The sequence below is a fragment of the Ailuropoda melanoleuca genome, chromosome 2 (genome assembly GCF_002007445.2).
Source record: "Ailuropoda melanoleuca isolate Jingjing chromosome 2, ASM200744v2, whole genome shotgun sequence".
NCBI lineage: Eukaryota > Metazoa > Chordata > Mammalia > Carnivora > Ursidae > Ailuropoda > Ailuropoda melanoleuca.
In genome coordinates this window covers 87,482,024-87,495,014 of record NC_048219.1, presented here as the reverse complement: position 1 = coordinate 87,495,014, position 12,991 = coordinate 87,482,024, and positions in this window count along the sequence as shown.

Here is a 12,991-nt window from a genome sequence, read left to right as displayed (position 1 = left end):
TGCTTCTTCCTCTCCCACTCCCCCTGCTTGTGTTCCCTCTCTCGCTGGCTGTCTCTATCTCTGTCGAATAAATAAATAAAATCTTTAAAAAAAGAAATCTTAAAAAAAAAAGAGACAACAATGAAGTCTGCTGCTTCGACTGACTTTTCCTTCCACAAATGATTTCTCTAGTGTGTGATTCTGTTTGATAGCATTTTACCCACAGTAGAACTTCTTTCAAAACTGGAGTCAATCTTCTGAAATCCTGCTGCTGCTTTATCAACTACATTTACGTAATATTCCAAGTCCTTTGTTGTCATGTCAGCAACCTTCACAGCACCTTCGATGAAGTAGAGTCCATCTCAAGAAACCACTTTCTTTGCTCATCCTAAGAAGCAGCTTCTCATCCCTTCAAGTCTGATCATGAGATTGTAGCAATTCGGTCACCTCTCAGGCTCCCCTTCTCATTCTCATTCTCTTGCTGTTTCCACCACCCCGCAGTTACTTCCTCCACTGAACTCTTGAACCCCGCAAGGTCATCCATGAGTGCTGGACTCAACTTCTTCCAAACTCTGTTAATGTTAATTTTTTGGCCTCTTCCCATGAATCATGAATAATCTTATGGCATCTAGAACGGTGAATCCTTTCCAGATGGTTTTCAGTTTATTTTGTCCAGCTCCATTAGAGGAATCACTATGGTAGCAATATCCTTATGAAATGTATTTCTTAAATAATAAGATTTGAAAGGTGAAATGACTCCTTGATCCGTGAGCTGTAGAATGGACGTTGTGCTGGCAGGCATGAAAACAACATTAATCTCATTGTACATCTCCATCAGAGCTCTTGGGTGACCAGAAGCATTGTCAATGAGCAATAGTATTTTGAAAGGAATTTTTTTTCTAAGCGGTAGGTCTCAAAGGTGGGCCTTGTTTTGTTTCTAGAGCACAGGCAGAGTAGATTTAGCATAATTCTTAAAGGTCTAGGATTTTCGGAATGGTAAATCAGCATTAGCCTCACCAGCTGTATTAGCCTCTAACGAGGGAGTCAGCCTGTCCTTTGACGATTTGAAGGAAGCCAGGCACTGACTTCTGCTTTCTAGCTATGAAAGCTCTAGGCGACATCTTCCAACACAAGGCCGTTTCATCTGCATTGAAAACTTGGTATTTAGTGTAGCTCCGTCATTAATGATCTTAGCTAGATCGTCTGGATAACTTTGCAGCTTTGACATCAGGACTTGTCACTTCATCTTACACTTTTATGTGATGGAAACGGCTTCTTTCCTTCAAGCTCATGAACCAACCTCTGCCAGCTTCAGTCTCTTCTGCAGCTTCCTCACGTCTCTCAGCCTTTACATGAATGAACAGAGAGGCTTTGCTCTGGATCAGGCTTTGGTTTAAGGGAGTGTTGTGGCTGGTTCGGTCTATCCAGACCACTACAACTTTCTCCATTATCGGCAAATGGGCAGTTTTGCTTTTTTATCATTTGTGTGTTCATGGAGTAGCACTTTTCATTTCCTTCAAGAACTTTTCCTTTGCATTCAGTTTGGCTCATTGAATCTAGAGACTTAGCTTTTGGCCTATCTTGGCTTTTGACATGCCTTCCTTACTCGGTTCAGTCATTTCTAGGTTTTGATCTAAAATTGAGAGACACGTGACTCTTCCTTTCCTTTAAACAATTAGGGGCCATTGTAGGGTTATTAATCGGTCTACTTTTAATATTGTTGTGTCTCAGGGAGTGGGGAGGACCAAGGAGAGGGAGAGAGGCAGGGGAACGGCAGGTCAGTGGAGCAGTCAGAACGCCTACGACATTTATGATTAAGTTTGCCATCTACATGGGCGTGGTTCAGGGCACTCTAGAACAACGACAACAGTAACGTCACAGGTCACCATGAGAAAGATAATAAGGAAAACGTTTGAAATATCGTGAGAATTACCAAAATGCGACACAGAGACACAAAGTGAGCAAATGCTGTTGGAAAAATGGTGCCGATGGACTCGTTCAATGTCGAGTTGCCACAAACTCTACAATTGTAAAAAATTCAGTTCCTGTGAAGCTTTAATAAAGTGAAGTACAATAAAACAAGGCGTGCCTGTGTTTGACGCTCCAGCGACCATCTTTGTAAACTTTTTTTCGTATTCAGGATTATTTTCTTTTTTCTTTATCTTTTTTGGGAGGGGACTCTATACACTATTTTTATTTATAAGAATCTTTATTTTTATTTTTTATTTCAAGTTTTTATTTAAATTCTGATTAATTAATATACATGTAAAATTGGTTTCAGGTGTAGAAGTTAGGGATTCATCACTTACGCATAACACCCAGTGCTCATCACACGTGCCCTCTTTAGGGGCGCCTGGGGGGCTGAGTCGTTAAGCGTCTGCCTTCGGCTCAGGGCGTGATCCCAGGGTCCTGGGATTGAGTCCAGCATCAGGCTCCCTGCTCTGTTGGGAGCCTGCTTCTTCTTCTCCCACTCCCCCTGCTTGTGTTCCCTCTCTCGCTGGCTGTGTCTCTCGGTCAAATAAATAAATAAAATCTTAAAAAAAAAAGTGCCCTCTTTCTTTAATATCCATCACCCCTTAGCCCATCCCCCAGCCACCTCCCTCCATCAACCCTCCGTCTGTTCTCTAAAGTTAAGAGTTTCTTGTGGTTTGTTTCTCTCTCTCTTTTCCCCCTCACCCATGTTCATCTGTTTCTTAAATTCCACATGAGTGACATCATATGATATTTTTCTTTCTCTGACTGATTTATTTCACTTGGCATATTAATACACTCTAGCTCCATTCACATCATTGCAAATGGCAAGATTTCATTTTTTGATGGCTGAGTAATATTCTATTGTGTGTGTGTGTGTACCACATCCTTTTTAAAAAATGATTTTTATTTATTTATTTATTAAAGATTTTATTTATTTACTTGAGAGAGCCAGAGAGAGCAGAAGCGGGGGGAAAGGAACAGAGGGAGAAGCAGACTCCCGGCTGAGCAGGGAGCCCGACTCGGGGCTCCATCTCACCACCCTGGAATCATGACCTGAGCCGAAGGCAGGTGTTCAACTGACTGAACCATCCAGGTGCCCCGTTTATTTATTTATTTTAGAGATAGTGCAAGAGAGAGCTAGTGGGGAGGGGAGGGAGGGGAAGAGCAGAGGGGACGTGGGGCTCGATCCCACTACCCTCAGATTATGATCTGAGCTGAAATCCAGAGTCCGAAGCTCAGCCAGCGGAGTCACCCAGGTGCCCCTATTACCACATTTTCTTTATCCATTCATTGGTCAATGAACATTTAGGTGCTTTCCATAGTTTGGCTATTGTTGATAATGGTGCTATAAACATTGGGGTGCATGTGGCCCTTTGAATCGGTATTTTTGTATCCTTTGGGTAAATACCTAGTAGTGCAATTGCTGGGTGGTAGGGTGGTTCTATTTGTAACTTTTGAGGAGCCTCCATACTGTTTTCCAGAGCAAGAATATTTTCTTTAGGTCCAATTCCAGCAAATGGAACTGCCATTCTGAAGAATATAAACCTTTTTAAAGTTCATGATATATTTTGACAAATTGCATGCTAGAAGGGTTGTCCTATTTGCACCTCATTGCGAGTGGAAGGGCGCATTTCATGGCAGTCACCAGCCCTGAAGTAGTCTCTCTTTTTTTTGCTAAATTGAGAGGCAAAAAATGTTATTTTATTGTTTTAATTGTTATTCAATTCTTTGGTTGCTATTATTCAGTATGAACGTTTCCTCGTATTTATGGCTATTTTCTATATTATACTTTGCCATTTTCTCAGGTTTTTCTTATCAGTTCATTTGAGTTCTTGATGTATCAAGACATTGTTAGTTTTTTAAATGAATAGTGTTGATAGTTCCTTTAAAATAATATTCCTTTCAACACCAATTTTCAACATTAGAGTTTTTGTTTTTTTAAATGTTATTTGAAGAAAACATTTAGTTTCCGTTCTCTTAGATGCTCTTTTGAACTGCCTTCTTACACTGTCAATGGATGTGGGCTCCATTCATTTCTGCAAAAATGTGGAAAAAATGCTTTTGGAAAAAAATGTCTTTGGGAATCTTTACTTTGGATAATCTGCACCAACTCTTCCCTGCGGTAGTGCCAGTAGAATGGGTTGCATGTGAAGATTTTTAAAAAATTAATTTATCAACATGAAAAAATGCTCAACATCATGAGCCATCAGGAAAATACAAATCAAAACCACATTGAGATACCACCTTACACCAGTTAGAATGCCAAAATTAAGGAGGCAGGAAACAACAAATGTTGGCGAGGCTGTGGAGAAAGGGGAACCCTCTTACACTGTTGGTGGGAATGCAAGCTGGTACAGCCACTCTGGAAAACAGTATGGAGGCTCCTCAAAAAGTTAAAAATTGAGCTACCCTATGACCCAGCAATTGCACTACTGGGTATTTACCCCAAAGATACAGATGTAGTGAAGAGAAGGACCATATGCACCCCAATGTTCAAAGCAGCATTGTCCACAATAGCTAAATTGTGGAAGGAGCCGAGATGCCTTCAACAGACAAGTGGATAAAGAAGATGTGGTCCATATACACAAAGGAATATTACTCAGCCATCAGAAAGGATGAATACCCACCATCTGCATGGATATGGATGGAACCGGAGAGGATTATGCTAAGTGAAATAAGTCAAGCAGAGAAAGACAATTATCACATGGTTTCCCTCATATGTGGAACATAAGCAATAGCACGGAGGACCACAGCGGAAGGGAGGGAAATCTGAAGGGGGGGACATCAGAGAGGGAGACGAACTATGAGAGACTATGGACCACGGGAAACAAACAGGGTTTCAGAGGGGAGGTGGGGCGGGAGTAACAGGGTGAGGGGTTTTGAGGAGGGCACGTGTTGTGACAAACACTGGGTGTTATACATAACTAATAAGTCATTGAACACTACATCAAAAACTAATACTACACAGTGGCTAACTGAACATAATAAAAAATTTAAAAAAATTAATTTATTGAGATGCAATTCACATATGAAATGATTTTTACATTCAAATTTTGGAAAGCTGTATTGTTTGATTTGGAAAGGACGGATGGGCTATGCACATTTTATTTTTTTTTAAATATCCCAAAACCTGAAGAGTGCCTTATTGTTGATTCCCAGTGCTCAGGACTGACTTTTTTTCTTTCTTCTTCTTTTTTTTTTTAATGAGTGCTGGTTTCTATGGGTTGCAAACTTTTCTCCAATAGCTGAAAGCAGAGACTTCTGGGTACTTTTTTATTTCTTCTTTCTTCACAGTTTTAAAAGAGCCCCTTGCCTCCACTGTGTGTCATTATGTGTACTGAAGTACAGAATAGAAAATGCCAAACAAGACAGCTGTACTGGAGGTTTTTCTTTTTAAAGAAGTTGATAGACAAATGGCCCGAGGTTCACTGTTCTCACCAGCTGAGAGCTGAGCTTCCAGAATGCGCTTCCTTAGGGGAACAAGTGAAGCAGTGTGGAGGGTCTGAAAGGCTTCATTGACACAACAGCGCGGAGCCTCTTGTACCATATCGTCTGGTGTGCACTGCCCTTCGGAAACCAGCTCCTGAGGCCTCCACACTTCCAACATCCCTCAAGGCTTCCAAAATTAGGGGTTTTTTTTGCTTTTGTTTTTTGTTTTGTATGTGTGGGTGTTTTTGTTTTTGTGTTTTTGTTTTGCCATTGTACTTGGTTTTCTAAGTGAAATTCCTGAAAAGGTGTTTGTTTTAGTTTATCTTTGCCCTTTGTTTTTTTTTTTTCTTTAAAGATTTTATTTATTTATTCGACAGAGATAGAGACAGCCAGCGAGAGAGGGAACACAAGCAGGGGGAGTGGGAGAGGAAGAAGCAGGCTCATAGCGGAGGAGCTTGATGTGGGGCTCGATCCCATAACGCCGGGATCACGCCCTGAGCCGAAGGCAGACGCTTAACTGCTGTGCCACCCAGGCACGCCTATCTTTGCCCTTTGGGTGTTAGTCAGCAATTCACATAATCTCGTGGCTTACCTGGTGAGAACAGTGGGGGTCTGGGCAGTAAGGCCGTGACCCTGACAAATCAGTGGCATGGCCTCAGTGTGTGTTTTCTGAGCTCGTGCTGCGAGCAAAGAGGAATCCTGGAGTGGAGGACGGGAGGCAAATCTGACGCTGATGGTTTAAGTCGTTGCTGATAGTTTGTTTCTCAGGTTTCTTGAAGGTTGATGTGGAGAGATTTAAGTTTATTGTAAGAAATCACTTTCCAGGGGAAGATATTAAAAGTCACTAGGTTTGTATCAGTGAGGTAGAGAGCGCTTCAAGGAAGATGCAGTCATCTGAAGCAAGTTGGTTTGGTGTAAAAGGGCGGGGGCCAGGCAACCTCTTCATCAATGGCTTTCATTCAAGTCTTAATAGAGCTCTCATTATGTGTCTTGAGAAAGAATGTGGCCTGTGCTCCTGAACTTTGAGGAGCTCAGACTCAGAGACCTGTGGCCTGGAAGATCCTTAGAGATCAGTCCTCCACCCTTATTCTGCAGGGAGCTCTGCGGCCCAGAAGGGTGATTTGCTCAAGATTACACAGAGAGTCAGTGGCATACTCTTGACTTTCTGGAAGCTAAATCTTTTTACTCCCAGCTTGGTATTTTTCCACTCACCTATTGTTGAAAGTGCTTTATAGCTGTTAGAGAACAATGCAAGACAATATATAATTAAGTGTAAATTGAATGATCGGTTGCCATAGAATATAGGGAGAGTGCGTTGCTAACTGGAGTTATCTGGATGTATATGACAGATTTTGAGGATTGGTATGGTGTGGACATTGCAAAAGAACCAGAAAAATCTGGTCTCTGTTCTGCGTGGTTGGGGGACACGCATGAAGAAATTCACATCCTTCGGTCCAAGGCCGAAGCCTTTAAAGGAGCTATCTGTTGGTGCCCACGTGCCCACAAGATTCCCCTGGTGAACATCACAGTGAAAGCAGGGCTGCGTTGGGAGGTAGGGGGTGGGAGAGGAAGCGCAGTCCGAGTGACTCATGGATTTCTGAGTAAGCTTGGAAAGGCCATCAGACCTTGGGGGAGGAACTTAGCTTGCTAGAACTTTGGGTCTGTGACAGGAGAGCCCTTGTAGGAGTCTGGATGTAAAGAGCTTGAGTTGTCCCCTCGTCCGATAACTTCTGCCTCGCTGCTAGGAGTTAGATCTTGGCCTTAATATTTGATTTCTTCTCGCTCTCCATGCCATATAGGTTGCCTTTCCCTTTCTAGAGGATTGCCAAAGGCAGAAGTAACGATCAGAACTATCTGCCACTTAAACAAGAGGAGATTTATCACTTTTAATAGAAAGGATGCTTGTTCCAACAGGAGAAGGGTAATCATCAGAGAGAAAAGCCTGTGGTAACACGTACTTTGGTCATTGCTCTGCAGTCAAGTTGGTGGGTGGGGGTGAGGGTCCCCAAAGAGCAAGCAGCAGCTACAGAGAGTTCGAGGCCAGAGAGAGCACACTGCTGGTTCAGGGGACAGGAGGTTTAGTGCCTCACAGCGTGGCTGGAGTTTAGAGCAGGGGACAGGCTCTGAGGCATCTAGTAAGGGGGGTGGCGAGGGGGAGGCTGAGGCTGACTGAAGAATCTGGATCCAGAGGGTTCTGTAAGCCACGTTGAAGAAAGTAGATCTTAGAAAACAAATAAAGAGAAATAAAACAAAAAAGTAAAAAAAGAAAAAAAAGAAAAAAAAGAAAAAAAAAAAAGAAAGTAAATTTTACCTCAAGGGCAATGGGGAATATCAGTATCATTTAAATGTTAGAACATTGGGATTGCAGTGTGGGGTGGCTTATGGAAAAGGGAGGAAGAAAAACAATGCAATCAGTGAGTCTAACTACTAAACTGCCCTAGCAGTTGAGGAGAGGGAGTTGATGGCCTGAACCTGCAGGGGCAGAACCTCCAGCAGCGAGTTTTGGCTCTCAGGGCAAACATCCCAAAACTGACCTTCGAACAACTCTGCAATTCAAGATTCACCTTGCAAATGGATGCGACTGGTAATGTGCCTTTCAATAGCTTTCAATTAAACTAAACATTCTGGATATTTAGTGCTATTTTAAAAGTGCTATTCTTTTAAAATAATTATGTAAAAAAACCCCAAAACTACCTCCTCTAGATTTTTGTCTCCAGGAACAAAGCACAATCAACCCAGAGGTGGGTGAGGGAGGGAGGTAATGAGATTTAGGAGATATTTAAGAAGTAGGATGGACAAGAACAGCTTTTGAGGGAAAAATGTTTTGAGTTCATTTTTTTTAAGTTGTCTTTTAATTGAAAGATTAATATACGCTGTGGTAAAATTCAAACAATACTGAAGATATACGATGAAAATATGTCTCCTTAACCAAAGTCAACCAGTGTTAATAGTCCTTATGTACTCTTCTAGAAATCTTTTGTGCCAATGTAAACTTATATAAGTAGGTGTTGCTGGGTGAACTAAGGAAATCCTGGGCCCTGGTGCCTTGATCCAGCCAGACCAGAAGGCGTCGCCAAGGTTCTTGGTCTTGTCATGAGAATGAATTCGAGAACAGACACATAAAACTGGATGAATAACACAAGCAGAAAAGTTTGTTAAAGTGAAAAGTGCACTCTGGAAATATGAGAGCTGTGAGCACGAGAGAGAGAGAGAGAGAGAGAGAGAGAGAGAGAGAGAGAGCGAGCTGTGTGCCCTGGGGGTTGGGTTTCTATCTTTTATTGATAGTTGTTAACTAGGTGGCGGAATATTTACTACTTGGGGTGGGAAGCAGGGTTTCCCAGTTTTTCTTCCTAATTTGGTCAGGGGTTTCCTGTCATGGCACCTGCCATCTTGGCTGGTCTGGTTTGATCCGGCTTCTTGTGGAGTGCTGCCCAGACAGGCCTCTGACCTCCCCGATAGCTGGCCACAACTTCCTCATTGCTGACCTCCAGGAGTCCTGTCAGAACCTCAGAGCCCGCCGGCTCTAACACAGGCATGCCTCAGCGATATTGTGGGTTTGGTTACAGATCACTGCAATAAAGTGAGTCAAATGAATTTTTTGGTTTCCCAGGGCATCTAAAAGTTACGTTTACACTATACTGTAGTCTATTAAATGTGCAATAACATTGTGTCTCAAAAATTATACATGCTTTAATTAAAAAATACTTCATCGCTAAAAAATGCTATCATGTGAGCTTTCAGCAAGTTGTAATCACTGATCACAGATTACTGTAACAAGTATAATAATAATGAAAAAGTTTAAAATATTGTGAGGATTACCAAAATAAAAGAGATAGAGACATGAAGTGAGCAAGTGCTGTTGGAAAAATGGTGCCGATAGACTTGCTCAATGCAGGGTTGCCGCAAACCTTCGATTTGTAAAAAAAAGGCAATACTTGCAAAGCACGATAAAAGAGATCTGCCTGTTATTTTTTTTTTTAAAGATTTTATTTATTTGACAGAGATAGAGACAGCTAGCGAGAGAGGGAACACAAGCAGGGGGAGTGGGAGAGGAAGAAGCAGGCTCATAGCAGAGGCCTGATGTGGGGCTCGAACCCATAACGCCAGGATCACGCCCTGAGCCGAAGGCAGACGCTTAACTGCTGTGCCACCCAGGCACCCCCTGCCTGTTATTTTTTAATATTTTTGCAAAAAATTAATTTGTATTAAAATAAATACTAAAATATTTAATATCTCTTTTTCTAAAAATGAGAACATACTGATTGCTTAATGGTCCATTGAATTCCTGTGTTATCATTATTTATATTGCTCTCCAAACTGATGGACTTCAGGGCTGTTTCCAATTTTTCATATTTGGCTTAGATTTTAAATAAGAGCAGACACATGAATTAATGAAGGAAGAATTCTAGGTGGTGGAAAGAGGTTTACACATGAACAGGGACCCCTCGCATTTTTGTGACTGAGGACAGTTCGTTCTTGACTTGCCTAAGCCTGAAGGTGACAGATTTATGAGGGCGGAAGTGGGGGAGCAGCGCGTGTTTATGCAGACCTTCCAGTCTATGTGTAGGGTCGGAACTTGACTTAAGAGCCAGGCATTTCTTTCCTTTTTCTTTCTTTCTTTTTTTAAGATTTTATTTATTTATTTGACAGAGAGAGAGACAGCCAGCGAGAGACAGCCAGCGAGAGAGGGAACACAAGCAGGGGGAGTGGGAGAGGAAGAAGCAGGCTCATAGCAGAGGAGCCTGATGTGGGGCTCGATCCCAGAACGCCGGGATCACGCCCTGAACCAAAGGCAGACACCTAACGACTGCGCCACCGAGGCACCCCAAGAGCCAGGCATTTCTAACAGGCAGTACCCACTTTGTCAACAATTACAGATTGTTCACGGGAGGAGGTGTGAACACTGACTGCATTCCCCTCCCGTAGAAATGCCTTCTGGCCCCTCCAGAGCTGTCACCCTGTGGCATCTAAAGCCACTTGCTAGTGTAGTTGTTTCTCTGGGCACCCTCACCAGAGTGAGAAACGTGAAGGATTTGTAAAGGACAGAAAATAGGTTTGATGGCTTGCATAGAAAGTTATGTCAGGGAAGAATGAGAAATGGGCCATTTGTGTAAGGCCACATCCTTTCATCTAAGCGCATTTGTCTTCTCCCACTGCTGTTGGAAGAGTTCATTCCAGATGTAAACCCATTTATCAGTTGCATCATTCTGGGAGAATCTCCAGCTTCAGTTCCCCCATCAGTAAAATGGGCATAATAATTCCTGGTTGGCGCAAGTACTGGGAAGGTTGAATAAGCCGATGGATATGAAAGAGCCTGTTTTACTTTTTCCAAGGCCTTCGCAGAATGGAATTTGTGTAAGGCAATATATGATCCAATCCAAGACAGTGAAACATAATTTATTCTTTTTTGGGACGTGCCCCTCATACCCTCATCCTGTGTGCTTTATTTAAACGATTCCTGAAAGTTCCTCACCTTTAGGAAAATATTACCAAATTGTATATCACTCCATTGCTGGCAAAGGGACCTTAGCATCAGTGATCTCATGTAAGCCTCCCAGCAAACCATGCAGGGTAAGTAAGCCATGTTTTATGCCCGGGTGGCGGGTGGTAGAACAGGCTCAGAGAGATTGATATAAAGAAACTGAGACTCAGAGAAGACACAGAAATAATAAACAGCAGAGAGCAGGAATAGGTGACCTCTAGACTACTTACAGGACTGATGAGGTAAGAAATAACGGGCCCTGCTGCTCTCAGTCTGCCTAGGCTTGCAGTTCTCGCGTCCGTTTTCCCAATTTTCCCCAGTCATATGTTACATCCTAGTAAAATGCATGTCACTTTTAAAACAATTTTTTAAAAAAAGATTCTATTTATTTGTCATAGAGAGAGAGCATGAGCGGGGGGAGGGGGAGAGGGAGAAGGAGAAGCAGGCTCCCCGCTGAGCAAGGAGGCCGATGTGGGGCTGGATCCCAGGACCCCAGGATCATGACCTGAGCCAAAGGCAGATGCTTAACCGACTGAGCCACCCAGGCGCCCTTAAAACACTTTTTCATTGAAAAAATAAATACCGTTGGTAAGATATTTTGCAGTTTGCAAAAGACCTTAAAATCCATGGGCTCATTTGGTTCTTTTTTATTTTTTTAAGATTTTATTTATTCATAAGAAAGAGAGGCAGAGGGAGAAGCAGGCTCTCTGCTGAGCAAGGAACCTGATGCAGGACTCTATCCCAGGACCCTGGGATCATGACCTGAGCCAAAGGCAGACGCTTACCTGACTGAGCGACCCAGGCGCCCTGGACTCATTTTATTCCTATGATAACCCTACGAGGTAAGCAGAGCAAATAGGAGTAATTCCATTTTGCAGATGAGGAAATAGATTTAGGAATTGAGACCTGCCCAAAGTTAAACACCCAGTAAGGAGCAGAGCCAGAATGGGAACCTGGCTTGGTCAACAAGTTCAATGCCTTTTTTATACTTTCACTGTTGTTATTAGGCTTTTATTATGCTTTTGTTGTGCATTTGTCATTATCTTTTTCTAAAATTCAAATTAGATAACTTGTGAAGACATTCGTTACAAAACATTTATTGAGGCACCTGGGTTGCTCAGTTGGTTAAGCATCTGACTCTTGGTTTCGGCTCAAGGTTGTGAGATCAAGCCCCATGTCGGCCTCCGTGTTGGTCGGTCATGGAGCCTGCTTAAGATTCTCTCTCTCTCTCTCTGCGCCCCTCCCCCTCACTCTTTCTCTCTCAAAAAACCCCCCCAAAACCAAAAACACCTCCACCCCACCCCCGCATTTACTGAGTATCTTTGTAAGCTGATCAGCATCTAGTTGGGAGAAAAGTAAATAAACAGTTACAATCAAAGATAAAACATACCTTGCAATTTGGAGATTTAATAAATGGTTTTTAACGATAGCATGGTGATAGCTTTTACTCTAAAGGTAATAATCACAGTGGACTTTTGTGAAAAGTGGGAGAAGGAAGGCACATACACACATACCCATGTGTGTAATGCACCCCATCAGTGAAAATCATCTGAATTTCACATTCCAGTAAGTAACTGGCATTTTCTTGGCGTATTAATCTGTAGGAGGCTACAGACTGCTGTGCTGTAGTGAACCAGCGAGAAGGTCAAGCAGATTACGGTGTTCTGTTACTTTGATGTCACTGCCCAGCATTGTTTTGGTCTTTTCCTTGCTAACAGATACCACAACATCATGTGAAAAAAGAGAATTTGTAATGATTTCCTTTGTAAACAGCATATTTCTTGCTTGATAATGAAGACTTTGCTTACAGAAGTCCTCTTGCTATTTGGGGGCCGCAATTGGTTGCTGGTCTGCTCGTTCTTCTTAGTTCTCCAGGGCAAATGTGACCTGGAGCAGATTCTAAGAGAAGAAGGATGGGGCAACCACTTAGAGATCAAAGATCAGACAGAATGGTGTCTTTCGAGTGCTAGATTTGGAATTAAAAAAATAAAAAAGGAGAAGAAGAGCAAAACTCGTCTATATAGTAAAGAATTAACTTTGCCCAAACTAAAGGGAAGAGTTGAAGCAGAGGCATGGCTTTGCCCTCTGCTCCCGGGAGGTGATCTCAAGGCACCTAGAATGTCCTGC